The sequence below is a fragment of the Sorex araneus genome, chromosome 6 (assembly GCF_027595985.1).
Source record: "Sorex araneus isolate mSorAra2 chromosome 6, mSorAra2.pri, whole genome shotgun sequence".
NCBI lineage: Eukaryota > Metazoa > Chordata > Mammalia > Eulipotyphla > Soricidae > Sorex > Sorex araneus.
Window position 1 is genome coordinate 124606098 of NC_073307.1, and position 15649 is coordinate 124621746.

Below are 15649 nucleotides of genomic sequence, written 5' to 3' on the forward strand. Positions count from 1 at the left end.
TATAGATTCCAAACAACAGTGCTCAGTGCAGATTAATCTTTCCTAACCCTAACAGAGTCCAAATCTAGTTGCTAGGTTTTGGATCATGACACAATTTGCCTATGACCATTTCCTTAACTTATAGCGCTTTGGCCTGGCTCATTTTGATGCCAGGGTAGCCCACAGCTTGCCCTGAGTCCATCCAGTCCCTGTCTGGACCCTGCTTTTGGAGTGCTAGGAAGTAAGGGCAACTGAGGAGTAAGTCGAGAAAACAGATGCATTAACTGTCTTCCTGGGTCTATACAAAAAGGATATTGCTCTAAATTAACTATGCAAAGGACATAAGGAGAGGAGAAAAGTAATATTTACAAGTGAACAGGATCTGATTAGGAGATGAAGGTGATTGACCTGCTGAAGCAGAGCACAAAGAAAGAGTTTACAGATAAAAAGAGGAATGGGAGTGCCTCAGAAACACTGTGAATGGGTGCAACCCAATAAACCCAAGCTCCCTGTGGCAAGACAGAAAGGACAAACTAATGTTATCCTACATACATCTTGGCCATTGAACATGCCCTACCAAGGACTTCACCCCCATCCCCTGGCCCCCAACACACTTTATTCACATCAGGCATCTGTCTCAGAATTCACAACTCAGAACTATTTAATTTGTCTTTTCTGTCTGTTTGTTTGCTTGAAGTCTTGTTAGGAAGAGTCTGAGTAGCATTTAGGTCAGGGTTAATTTTCCCACAATGAATGCAATTCCACCTAATCTTTTCTGGTATCTTTCTCTCTGATCCTGAGTAAATTCTTTATATAATTGCTGATCTTGCTGATCAATGTCTTACCAAGTTGTTGCCGTGGACCATTCTGATATTTCTAGAATCCATTCTCTTCTGGAATTGTGCTTCATGAACTCTGCCACCCCTAGATTCCACAGTGGCCTTGCCCCATATTATTAGTTTACTGATTACAAAAGACTCTTTTAAATTCCGTTTTCTCTACACACACACACACACACACACACACACACACACACACACATAATATATGTCACGGTCATCCTGTTGCTCATTGATTTGCTCAAGTGGGCACCAGGAACGTCTCCATTGTGAGACTTGTTGTTACTGTATTTGGCATACCAAATACGCCATGGGTAGCTTGAGGGGCTCTCTGAGAGGGGTGGAGGAATTGAATCTGGGTCTCCCACGTGCAAGGCAAATGCCCTACCCGCTGTGCTATCCAGCCTATATATATATATACATACATATATATATACATATATACATATTTATTTACATATATATGTAAATGATTTCCTGGCATTGAACTACAAAAATCAGAAGATTTTTCTTATTTGTTTCCTATTTCTCAGTAGTCATTTTGCTCTATTATTTGATGCTTTGTTATTTTGGAAGTAAAGTATTTTTATATATTTTTTCCAGATTTTAAGTTGTATTGTAGCTCCTTTATTTTTTCTGGGAAAAAAGAGAAAAAAAAAACAAACAAACCAGGCCCTGGGCCCTAGGAAAACAGGACAAGAACACTATTCGGGTATCCCAAAGAGGAATCCAAAGAGCTATGCTTGAAGTATCATGTCTCACTCAAGTGAGAGAAGGAATCTGGAGTTCCAAACTCCATCGATGATCAAGAATCAGGGATGCTGTCTCGTTTGCAAAGGTGTCAAAAATCAGATTGGCCGGACACGTAATGCAATTCAGAGATGGCAGCTGGACTAGACCTGTTACTACTGGATTCCACAGGACGTCAAAAGACCAGGTGGCTGCCCACCAGCGAGATGGTCAGACGTCTTCGTCAAGATCCTGAATGAACGGTTTGAGGCTCTTCCTGTTTCTGGAGCAAACAGATATCATTGGGCTACACTAGCACACAACAGGGACAGATGGGGATGTTACTGGAGCCTTCTCCAGCAAATCAAAGATCAACGGGATGACAAGTGATACAAGTGTAGCTCCATCTTGGTCAACGGTGGACATTTCAAAGAATCATTCATTTCTACATTTCTTGTGTAACTCGGGTGACTGTTTATAAGTTACACTAAGATTTTATTTACACAAAGTTAAGTTTTCATTCAGAAAAATTGAATAAATTAAAATTTGAATAAATTAAAGGAATATAAACTTTTTAAATATATTCTCAGTAGATAAAAGACTCTGGGATAGAAATAAAGTTCTATATTTATTATTTACCAGTAAAATTAGCATTGCCAAAACAGGGTTTATAGGGGATGGTGTAGGATTAAATAATTTTATAGAGTTAAAATGAATATTGCAAAATATTGCATAGAAGTTTCTTAACAAGAATTGTTCCATATTATATTTTCTAATAATTATATATTCATATTATATTTATGATCACAGGAATGATTGTATTATTTTTTCAAACAAACATCTTAAATGCCTTTTGGGGGATTTACTCTTGGAAGCAAGAATAGAAATAGGTGAAAGATTTTCAGAATAGTAATTATTCAAATGAGAAAAGATATCACATTCATTGCATGTGTTAGAAGTGGCAATCATATTCATAGAAGAATTAATGATCATATTCATAGTAGATAGTGATAATAATGATCATATTCATATGAGCCTCATGCATGGAGGAACCAGCAGAGGAACCCAGGTGTGCTTGACCCGGGGCGGAGATCTCCAAGCCTGCTCAGATCGGGACTAGGCCTCCTCCATCCAGATCCACCATTTTCCAATAGCTAGGCAGTCATACACTCAAACTGCCCACGCTGCCGTGTAATCCCATCAATGGCCAAGATCCAGAAACTATAAAACAAAGCTCCTGGAAGCACACGTCCATATTCACAGCCATTTGACCTCTTATTGTCTAGTTTTCCCTCTCCAGAGAACCCAGAAAGCTACTGAGAGTATCCTGCCTACATGACAGAGCCTGGCAAGCTTCCTGTGGCATATTCAATATGCCAAAAAAGTAACAGTGATGGGTCTCATTCCCCTGACCCTGCAAGAGCCTCCAATGTGGCATCATTGGGAAAGATGAGAAAAGAGAGGCTGCTAAAATCTCAGGGCTAGGATAAATGGAAATGTTACTGGTGTCTGCTCAAACAAATCGATGAACAACAGGATGGTATTGATGACAGTGATGATTCATAATGGAATTGATGATCATATTCATAGTAGAAGTATTGATCACATTCATAGCATATTTCAAATAAAGAGAACAAGAGTATTTAGTGAATTGCAAGTCAGGTATGAGGTAAATGCTTAAATCAAAGAAATATCTAAATTTTGGGCTGTAGTAATGGTACCATTTACTCAAAGATTAAAAGCCATTTGAAGGTAGAGTATATCAAGTATTTAAATTTGGAAAACTCAGTTTGAACTTAATATTAGATACTTAGAAACTCAAGTGGCTTCTATGGACAAGCCTTTTACCAATTATATTGCTGTATTGTAGCAATGAAAACTCACCTTTCAGAAAACTGTGATTAGCTTGCTATCTTCCCTCCATTATTCACCATGTCTCCTGGAAAAAAATGGTATTGAGATTACAGCTCTTGAAACAGAACACAGTGTAGTCCTCCACCATGTTCCTCTTTCTATCCCGGATGTAGAACTCAGTCCTTTTATTCCATAACAGAAATCACATTTTTAAATATTACCTCCTTGAGACCAAAGCAGTGTTACAAAGGAACTATATAGGCAAGATCATTCTTTTCAAGCAATAAAACTGAATAACCACTTCTAACAAAACCCCAGGGTCTGAAGTGAAGTTTTGTTATAAGACAGAAAACCCAGAAAGAAAGAAAGAAAATAACAAGCATCTCCTTGATGTCATATCCAAGGTTTTAACCATGTTAATTGGGGCTTATTCCTAAGTAACTGTGAAGCTATATAAGATTTTATTCATTCTACACAACTGAATAATTTATGAGTGAATTTCAGCCATACATTGTCTTCTCACTCTAAGAGCTTGGTAGTTAATTCCCATAAAATAATAATTATATAACAAAAAATAATCTTTTTCTGCCAAAGACAGATGATATACAAATAATAATAGTGACAACAATTATTACATTTAATTTCGTGGTTTGTATATATCCATTGCATTTATATAAATGATAACTTTCCATCATTCTGGAAACTATATTCTCATTTGGGTATTAGCAATTCTCTTAAATTCACTCAAGCAAACTTCTCTTCCATTTAGTTTAGGGTACAACTTCCCTAAAGTAACAATGATAAATCTAACATTTAAATGGAAAAAATTGCTTCAAAGCCAATTCAACTTTAAAAAGATTGATGCTGAAATACCACTCCTGGGAATATATACCAGAGAGGCAAAAATGTGTAGTTGAAATAACATCTGCACTCAAATGTTTATTGCAGCACTGTTTACAATAGCCAGAATCTGGGAAAAAAAACCGAGTGCCCAAGAAGAGATGACTGGTTAAAGAAACTTTGGTACATCTACACAATGGAATACTATGTAGCTGTTAGAAAAGATGAAGTCATGATATTTGCATATAAGTCATGACATATATGCAAATATAAGTGGATCAATATGGAAGTATCATGCTAAGTGAAATGGGTCAAAAAGAGAGAGACAGACATAGAAAGATTGCACTCATCTGTGGAATATAAAGTAACAGAATGGGAGACTAGCACACAAGAATAGTAGAGATAAGTACCAGGAGGTTGGCTCCAAGACCTGGACGCTGGCCTCATATGCTGGAGGAAAAGGCAGCTCAGATAGAGAAGGGAACACCAGGTAAATTGTGGTTTGAGGCCCTGCTGGGAATGGGAGATGCGTGCTGAAAGTAGACTATAGATCAAACACAATGGCCACTTGATACCTCTATTGCAAACCACAACACCCAAAATGAGAGAGAGAATGAACAAAGGAGAATGCCCTGCCACAGAGGTGGTGTGGGGTTGGGGGGATGGGGTGGTGTGGGGGAGGGATACTGGGATCACTGGTGGTGGAGAATGGACACTAGTGGAGGGATAGGTACTCCAGCATTGTATGACTGAAACAAAAGCACAAAAAGTTGTAAGTCTGTAACTGTACCTCAAGGTGATTCACTAATTAAAAATGTAATTAAAATAATTGATGCTGAATTCAGATTAGAGGTAGCAAACCCAGAAAGGTTAAAGTAAGTTATGAAGGACTGAAAAAAATATTTGTTATGGGATATAGTGACAGTACAGTATGTAGTTAATTCTGGTTCAAATCCTGGTATCACACGAGTGGTCCCTGAACACAGAACCAATAGTAAGTCCTGGGAATTGTTGGGTGAGCTTCCAAACCCAAAAGAAACAAACAAAAAATACTTGTTATAAGATGAATGAGTTTGGCTTGATTTGGTGATGTGATGTGGGCCTCCAGATGGCTCATAAAAATATTTCTTTATTTATGAGGCTGGATTTACTCAGCACAGAGTTAGTTTATAATATTTCCCTTATTATCTTTATCTATTCATCTGTATCCACTTAACACTATCATACTTAGTCTTACATTTTCTGATTCAATGATTTAATTTATGCATAGCTTCAGTTCATTTTTCATTGTATATTTGTGGTGGGTGGGTTCGGAATCTGATTATTTAATTGTTTGTTCCGCCTATTGGTATCAAAGAATTTTAGACTATATTAGTCTCATTAAGGACCTATCTTCTTGCTCTACAGTTCACATAATTATACATTATTTCCTCTAATTGAATGGAGTCTTATATGCATATACACATACACAACACACGCACAAATAAAAAAAAACACAGTTAATAAAAGATAAATAAAATAGCTTTTAATGCTGCTCTTTACTTCAATGGACTGAATGGTTTAGAGGGAATGAATCTTTTTTTTTAATTTTATTGAATCACCGTGATATAGTTACAAGCTTTCATGTTTGGGTTACAATCTCACAATGATCAAACACCCATCCCTCCACCAGTGCACATTCCCCACCACCAATTTCCCCGGTATACCCTCCATTCCCATAGAGGGAATGAATCTTTATTCCTAAAGAAAACTAAGCCCTCACAGGTTTTTTTGATTATCCTTTGGAATATTAAAGCATTTTTCTAAGCTATTGCTCACAAATGGACATTATGTAGGATGCCAGTGTCCCTAGAACAGGTGGGTTTATGTGTACCAAACACTTGGGTTCTATCTATAGAGAAGATACCACAAACTTATTGTAAGCCTAATTATGATTTTTATGGCCATACCTACCATCAAAGTTATTTTAATCCACCTTCATTTCTAGGCTAAACTTGGTCCTTTATTATTTCCATCTTGCCATAGATACATACTTACGGTGTTCTGATTCAAAGAAAACTGAAATATGTCATCTGATACTGTAATTAAGTACCAGTACCCCTTACATTCATAGCAATAATTGGACCATAGAAAAAGTGTTCATGTCACATAGTTATAACAGATCAAGCAAAAACATTTACCAAAGTGGGCATTGCTATAGGAAAAGTCCCCCTACTCCCAAGAAAGCTAACATCCTACTTCATCTGTATATTGTCCTCTCTTAACGTAATTCTACAAGTACCAAAACTATATAAGGTAGAGGAAAAATCCTCCCCTAAATGAAAAATTAAAAGTGGAGATAAAATTAAGGTCCTTAACAATTCTGTTCATCTACTGATAACGCCATTTTGGTGCCCACCCTTGAATGAAATAAGTGTTGTCAAATAGAATACTATACACCCTGAGAATTATGTTTGATCTAAATAGTTTCTGGTTAATTTTCCAGTAAAAATAAGTAAAGTGAAGTCATGATCTCTTATGTCCCTAAAATTTGTTCAATAAATTAAAGAGTGGCTATGGCAAGGAGAATGTAGATCAATCCCTTGATGCCATACACTTTCCTGGGTGCAGTGTCTCTTGGATCAAAGTTTGCTAGATCTCACAGGAACCCTGCTAAGAGACTACTTACTGAAGTAGAAATGAGGACATTAGTATTATCCTCAGGATCAAAATGCTAAAGAGAAAAAATGCAAAAGAGGCATAACTGTGGATTGAAACACATAATTATGCTTATAAAAAAAAAGCTTAAGTTCTAATAGATAAACGTGGTGTTCCCAAAAGTGGGAAGCAAGAGAGCATGGAAGGTGATGAGAGAGAGCACTACAGTCTACCTCAGGGGATATGGAATGGTAAAGTTGATGCCTCCATTCTACCAGTCCCACAGGTATTCTTGAAACTGTTCCTGAGCCCCAGTTGATCTTCTTGGTGCAGAAGCTGGTCCCTACATCTGAAGGACCAGCGAGGCATTGCTCTGACGGAAAAGGAAAATCAGTCCTAAACTCTGCCTGGGTTTCCAGATCCATCATCTATGATTGTATAAAAAATAAAGAAGTGTGAGGTTTGCTAGGAATTGAATGGCAACAGGTTGATGAGACAGCAACATTCCCGGAATAAGGTCACCCTGTCCCCCAGTGTGGAAGACAAAACTTATGGCCCACCTGGGTGACAGGAAACCACCAAGCTACATTCCAAGCTTCTTTACATCCATCCCTTACAGATAACAGCCCAGACAATGTGCACTGATTCCACTGGTCTTTGTTCCCTTCTTCCCTTTTCCTGCCCAAGACAACTTAAAAGGTCCCTTAATCTCTCCCATCTCTCCCTGGCATGGCTCTATCACACTCTCAAACAAAGTTTGTCAAAGTGCCACCGGGAGCACACCCCAATAAACTTCTCCTATTTCATCATCATCATCATCATCATCATCATCATCATCATCATCATCATCATCATCATCATCATCATCATCCCGTTTTCTTGAGTGGTCTCAGTACCATCTCCATTGGTCCTAGCCCTAAGATTTTAGAAGCCTCTCTTTACTCATCCTTCCCATAGGTGCCATTTTGGAGGCTCTTTCAGGGTCAGGGAATGAGACCCAGCATTGTTACTGGTTTGGGCATATGAATACACCAGGGGGAGCTTGCCAGGCTTTTCCCTGCAGGCAGGAAACTCTCAGTAGCTTGCCAGGTTCTCCCAGAAGAAGAACTAGGCTATAAGATGTCTCTCGCTTCCTGGAGCTTAGTGTTATAGTCTCTGGATGTTGGCTGCCGTGGGATTACACGGCACTGGGCATTGGGGCAATTTCTGGGTGTGACCGCCTAGCTACTGGAAAATGGGGATCTGGGCGGAAGAGGCTCCCATGGGCCTCTTCTATGTCCTTCACTTCATTCGTCTGTTTGTCTTTGGGAAGCAGACAGAGTTCCCAAACAGTGAAATATAATATCTTGATTTAAGTATATGAGGGAGGAAGGTAGAGAGAGTACTGTATTCCAAAGAAATCACGTGCTTCTTCAGAGGGAACAGCTGAATATACAAATTCCAGGTTTAGATGCGTAAGAATCCCGGAATGGGGAAAGTGTGCAGCTCGCCTTTGCACAGTTCTCTTTACAGGCTTGCTACTTTGTTTCTCAAACTGCTCTACCTTGGCTTTCTATAAAGATAAGAGTTTATTGGTCCTCTGTTGTCAAGAGGATGACTTCAGAACCTTTGATGGTTGGTCGTCTTTCATATGCTTATCACAGTGTTTTATTCCTGCCTGTGTTTTTAATCCTCAGGGGTTCAGTCTTTTTTGGGCTGGTGCTGGAAGCCTTTATGCCTGCCTCCCAAAGGGTTTCTCCTGTTCATGCTTCTTGGACTGGGGTTTGAGTAGCTTCTTTAACCCATTTAGTTTTTGTTACTTACTTCCTGAGATACTCAGGTAGCAACCTCTCAACACACACACACACACACACACACACACACACACACACACACACACACGAGTCCAGTCCTCTGCTTTTCAGGCACATAGGGGATCCTTTACAAAGCAGTATTGTGACATGATTCATTGCTTGAAAAACAACTTTGTCTTGATTGCAGAGTTTCAGCACAGAGAAAAGTCTTAGAAAGGGGCTTTTGGCTTGAGGAAAGTTGTTCTCCACACAGAAATCTCTGAGTAAAAGCTGGACACAAAGAACAACCATACAAGTTGGTCCCTGTCATCTGTGTCATTCAGTTTCTAGTGCACATCCCCCAATTCAGATTAAATAAGATAGGAAAAGAGGAAACAGGGAGGTCTGATATATATTAAAATATTACAGAAAATTAAAGTTAAAATGCAGGGATTAACAGAAGAGATAAGAAGTCCCCAAACTAAAATGTTAGCCAGTTTTTTTCACACAGGGAAAATAAATAATATCTTTTGATTACTGAATATATTTAATTACAAAGAATTATTAGCTGTGAGTCTGAAGAAGATTGCAGACACCAGTCTCCTAGATCTTTTTAAAAATATAAATCTCTTTTAAGTATTCAGCATTGTGGTCCTGTGCTCGATACTTCTGTTTTATGGGCAGAAGTGGCTACCATAAATTTTTGGCAGGGAGCATGCAGAACCAGAAGTGCTTAGGGCTTACTCCTGGTTTTGAGTTCTGGGATCACTCATGGTAAGCTCAGGGACCTATATGCAGCGACAGGGATCAAACCCAGGAGGGTCAAGTATAAGCACCCTACCTGCTGTACCACAGCTCTGGCCCTGCAGTTAGTATAATTTTAATTCTAGTGCTCTAGTTTCATTTGGTTTTATTTAAAAGATTAAAATTTGAAGGTTATAGTGAACAGAATTGAAATGAGATAGACCTATGTCTCTGTTCCAAGCTGTTCTACCTGGTATTTGAACATTTCTTCTGTCTCAATTGGTGATCTCATTTATTTATAGCTTTTGTCTGTTGTTTTGTTTTGTTCTAGTAATTTCCATTGATCTAATGTTGCATAATAACATTATATAAGTTTCAGGTGTACGTCATTGTTAAATGAACCTGTGTTTACGTTACATTAAGATCTTGGAGCCATAAGGTCCATAGAGAGAGAGTGCTATCCCAGGCACCCCATAGTGTCTCCCAAATCTCTCCAAGAGTGATCCATGAATGTAAACCTAGGAGTAAGTCCTGAGCACTGCAAGTGGGGTCCCCAAACATACAAAACAAAACAATACTTGTGGAACACTAAATCAACTTCAAATATTTACTTATGAGGGTCAAATAAACTTCTTTAGGTAATAGAACAGAGAAAAGTCAGAGTCAGTAGGACCTCTTTAAAAGTGAATTGCCTTAGTTTTTGTTTTTTTTAATTTTAACTCCCTCTTTTACATTTTTTAAAAGATGGGAAAGATTGGTTCAGAGAAATATAAAGCAGGCAAGGCACTTGTCTTGCGTTCTACTGACCCCAGTTAAATTCTTAGCACTGAGACAGAGAGAAATGAATAGCCAGTATGTTGTATCCCAGCTAGAGGGTAGGGCATTTGCCTTGCATGCGGCCAACCTGGGTTAGATTCCTCCGCCCCTCTCGAAGAGCCTGGCAAGCTACTGAGAGTATCTCGCCCCCACAGCAGAACCTGGCAAGCTCCCCATGGTGTATTCTAAATGCCCAAAACAGTAACAACAAGTCTCACAATGGAGACGTTACTGGTGCCCACTCGAGCAAATCGATGAGCAACGGGATGACAGTAGCAGTGTCAGTGATACTTCACTATTTAATTCCTCCTGAAATTCTTTTCTGTTGGCAACTCCAGCCTGGCTAAGAATTCAGGACCAATTTTTTGCTTTTGTTGATTTTTTTATTGTATTGTAAATCTGGATATTAATCTTTTATCTGATGTGTTGAATGAAAAAAAAAAGTTTCCCCTTTCAGCTGGTCTTTTAGTTATACTTGATGTTTCCTTAACTGTGCAGGAAATTTTAGCTTGATGAAATCTCATTTGATGTTTTGGAATTAGGTATACAGGAAGTCATGATTAACAATATTATAAACCACAGTGTCTCCACCAACAGAAAAATAAAATTAAAAGAATTCAAGATTGGCTTTCTTTTCTTGCAAAAAGTAATTCCTCACTCCAGCATAGGCTTCACGGCTCCTCAAGAAATCAGTTGGCAGGGATCTTCTCCCACATCAGGCAGATCAAGTAGAATCCAGGTTTAGTTTGACTATTGCCTCATGATGCTGGTAAAACATAAGGTCTGCACCAGTACCATGAAAGTTTTTATGGAAGAGTCTCATCTGTCTTAGATTTCCCCAGGTGCTTCCTTAGTGATCAACGTGGGTAAGAAAGAAAGCAATAGACTCCCCTCTCACACTGATATCTCTTTCCCTACTTCACACAAGTTACCTGCACCATAATCATATGACTGAGTAGAAGGTTTTCATAGCTAAGATAATGAAAGCAGTAGGATATAGGAAAAGAAGGTCTGCTGATTCTATTTTCTTTTGAGAAAAAAAAAATCCTTGGGGAAATCCTATGAGTAGAGAAGAGATTGGAACTGAGCTTTATGGACATCAGATTTATAACTTTACAAAGCTGTCTATGTACTAATTCCTAAAAAATTGGAATATATTACCTTGAATAACGGCAAAATGGACTTTTTTATTAAAGGATTTTGAGAATGGAAGATCATCCTAGATTTTCTGGGTGAACCCAATATATTAAAAAGCATTTTTATAAGGAAGAGAAGGACATAGGAGAGTCAATGTCAGAAAAAGCATAAGGAGAAACACTGGAGTCAGAAATGCAATGAGCCAGAAAATATATTTGCTTTCAAAAACTGGAAAAGAAACTGATTCTTCTCTTACTTTTCACAAGAAATGCCATCCTGGTAGCACTTTGATTATAGTATCTATCATAAGGTTTATTTTTAGACTTTTTAGATTTTTGTTCATAACTGAACAATTATATATGTATGTATTGTTCTAAACCACTAAACTTATGGTTATTTGTGAGTGCAGCAATAGTAAACTATGCAGGCCTTGAAAAAGCTTGAATATATAAAACATAAGTTGCCAAATTAGAGCTTACTTGAAGACCAAGAGAAAATTAAGTAGGATTAAAAAATTAAACAATAAAACACCTTTAGATTTCACATCAGACTCCTGAAGGTTAAAATTTGCCTCTTGTCAATCTCCGTAGGGCATAGCTTCTTACCACTTATTGAGTATTACCTTTATTCTCTTTCATGAAACCTGTATCTAAATACTCTTCTTTGTGATTGTCCATTACATTACTTCTCTATTCTTTATCAGTGGAAAACTGAAAGTTCTCATTTCTCCAACAAATATGGTAATTTAAATAATGTTAACAAAATTTCAAGAGCTGCATTAACCTAAAAACATGCCCACATAATGACGTCTTTAAAACTAAAAGCCATCCAACCTTCCAACCTGAGGTTCCATACTTACCATTGAGCAATCAGCAGTCCAGATATTAAGTGCTTAGGTCACAGCTGTAGGACTGGAGCGATAGCGTTTTGGGTAGGGTGTTTGCCTTGCATGTAGCTGACCCAGGTTTGATTCCTCCACCCCTCTTGGAGAGTCCAGCAAGCTACCAAGAGCATCCTGCTTGCACGGCAGAGCCTAGCAAGCTATCCATGGCATATTCGATATGCCAAAAACAGTAACAACAAGTCTCACAATGGAGACATTACTGCTGTCTGCTCGAGCAAATCGATGAACAACGAGAAAACAGTGTGATAGGTCACAGCTATAGGACTAGGTGTTTAGATGTGAGTTTATCTGTATCTGTGTATGTGCATATGTTGGGTGGTGGATAGCAGGAGGGAACTAGGAGAATACAGCAACTATTTTCACACAGAATACTGCAGATTCATTTATTTAATTGCTTTCATTCTTTCTCTTCTCTTATTTTCCTTCATTCTCCTCTCAGCCTTTATTTTGTTATTCTTTCTACTTTTATTTTAAATGTATTCTTTCTTTCTAATATATTTTTACTAAATAAAATTCATAAAATTTTAAAAACAAAATTTTTAACTTGGCTTTAAAGTATTTTATTCATTTACTTATTTTTAATTTTATTATAATGAATCTTTTTAGAACTTTTATTTAAATTTGCCTATGCACACAGACACTTGAAGTCAACAAATGCTAACAGCTCCACATAACCGCTGAGGCTGAAGATCACAAATTATAGTGTTAATGTTGTTTAAAATCTCATCAGTAAATGACATCACTTCTCTAACCTGAACCTGAACAAAATTCCAGCAGCATTTATGAGCTTTTTTAATGGAAGTATCACAAGCCATGTCCTGGACTCTATCATGGGTCTCTGAAAAAATTTTAAATAAAAGTTCTAGCATTTCAACAAAATTAGTTGCAGTGTGTATGTGAATTGCGTTTTGTCCTTTTTTCAAAACAGGTCCATACATTTTATGAAGATGTGGGATACATGATTGGTGCACAGACAGACCAAACAGTACAAGGACATTTGATAGAAAAGTACATGCTACTGCAGAATCAAGTTTGGTATAGTATAATTCAGCAGGCAACCAAAGTAAGTTTCATTGATTTCTTGTTTAGCGTTATCTTCCTTTTAAAATTTGTTTTGAGATGTTAAGAAGATAGCAATTTATCAAAAAGTAAAAGTTGAATTTTAGAGACATTCTATAGTTAAGTATTTAAAATTTAAAAAATAAATATGATCAATAAATGCAAGCAATATGTTTTGGTTTTGCTTTTAGAAATAGTATTATTGGGCTGTGGAAGAGCCTGGCAAGCTCCCCGTGGTGTATTCATATGCCAAATACAGTAACAATGATGGGTCTCATTCTCCTTACCCTGAAAGAGCCTCTAATGCAGCACCTTTGGGAAGACGAATAAAGAGAAGCTGCTAAAATTTCAGGACTAGTATGAATGGAGGTGTTACTGGGACGGCTCGAGCAAATCAAGGATCAATGGGATGATAGTGATAATGATAGTGATAATGCATCACCATGAGATACAGTTACAGACTTACAAACTTTCATGATTTTATTTCAGTCATACAATGATCGAGCACCCATCCCTCCACCAGTGGCCATTCTCCAGAACCAATGTTCCCAGTATCCCTCCCGCCACCCCCACCCCTTCACACCCTTGTCACTGTGGCAGGCACATTCCCTCTTACTCCCTCTCTTCTTTGGGGTGTTATGGTTTGTAATACAGGTACTAAGTGGCCATCATGTTTGGTCCATAGTCTACTTTCAGCACTGATCTGCTACTCTGAGCAAGCCCTCGAACCATCATTTACTTAGTGGTCCCTTCTCTATCCCAGGTGCCTTTTCCCCCAGCATGTAAGACTGGCTCCAAGCCATGGAGCTATCCTCCTGATCCTTATCTCTACTGTCCTTAGGTGTTAGTCTCCTATTATGTTACAAGTGCAAATATCATTTCTACTGTACTTTTTTGGTATCTCTGGGATATATTCTCAGAAGTGGCATTGCTTGGTCAAAGGGGAGCTCAATTTTTAGTTTTTTGAGACACGTCCATATTGTTTTCCCAAAAAGCTAGACCATTTGGCACTCCCACCAGCAGCAAATGAGAGTTACATTCTACCCACATCCACACCAACACTGATTGCCTTTGTTTTTTTGGATGTGTGCCAGTCTATGTGATGTGATGTAGGATAACAATGGGCTTGCCCTTTCAGCCTTGCAGCAGGGAACTTAGTTTACCTTAAAGCAATGTCCTTTCTGTATGGACACAGCAAGACTATTAATATTATGCTTTGTAACTTGGGAGTTGATTGACTCCAACAATATTTACTCCTGGGCATCTTCTTTCTTGACTCAGTTGCCCTTAGTTCCTAAAACCACCAAAGTAGGCTCCTGATGAGGGACTGAATGGACCCAGGGCAAACTGTGAGCTACCCTGGCATCGAAATGGGCCAGGCCAAAGTGTCACAATACTCAACTATAAGTTGAAAGCATGGTCATAGACAAATGTTGTCATGATCCAAAAGTAAATATGAGACTAGGACCCTGCTGGGTTTAGGAAGACTAACCTGACCAAAGTACTGTGGTTGGAATATATAGTGAGACATCCTCAGGAAGAACGAAACTTTAAGTTTGATATATCTCTTATTGTCTTCATACAGAATGACACTGCTAGAAATATTAGAAGTAGATTTACTGCAGTGTGAGATGATATCTCATTGTTGTTTTGATCTGCATCTCCTTGAGGATTAGTAATGAAGAGCATTTTTTTATGTGCCTTTTGGCCATTCGGATTTCTTCTTTGAGAAAGTTTTTGTTCATTCCATCACCCCATTTTCTTATGGGATTTGATGTTTTCTTCTTGTAGAGTTCAACCAGTGCTTGTATATCTTTGATATTACCCTGTAAAAAAATCTCCGCCAGGGGCGTGGCCAGGGGAGAGCCCCAGTGGCTCTCCCCATTGGCCACCCTGGTTTGAGGGTGGTCCCAAGCCGCTTGCCCAGCCAGGGTGGCCCAAGCCATGGGGCAGACAGAAGAGGAAACGAGGGCCAAGCCTGTTGATTGATCAGTTGCCGTTTATTCCAGTCTCTCTGGTCTCCCCATTCTAGTCTCACACTGTCCCTTATTCCCTCATTCCAGTCTCCTCCTGTCTCTCCTGCTCATCTCTCTTCCTTTCTATCTCCTCATTCCTCAATCCATGACCTTTCACCGCCTCCTCTCAGGATTCTCAGGATTCTGCTTTCCTTCTTCACACAGTCTGGTAGCAAAATCAACATAAGAAAGCCATTCCTGAGGGCTGACCAGGTTCAAAGGAAACATCACTTAGGGGCATTCCAAACAAAGCCTTCCTGACTGCCTGTAGGCAAAATACCTCTTAAGGTGTTTTTCTCTTTTCCTCAGTCCAAAAACTCAATC

General features: G+C 38.5%; 1 pseudogene; it reads right to left on the reverse strand.

The window, feature by feature from the left end:
- LOC129405954 (craniofacial development protein 2-like) overlaps positions 1–15649 on the reverse strand; it is an 81599-nt pseudogene that overhangs the window by 9900 nt on the left and 56050 nt on the right.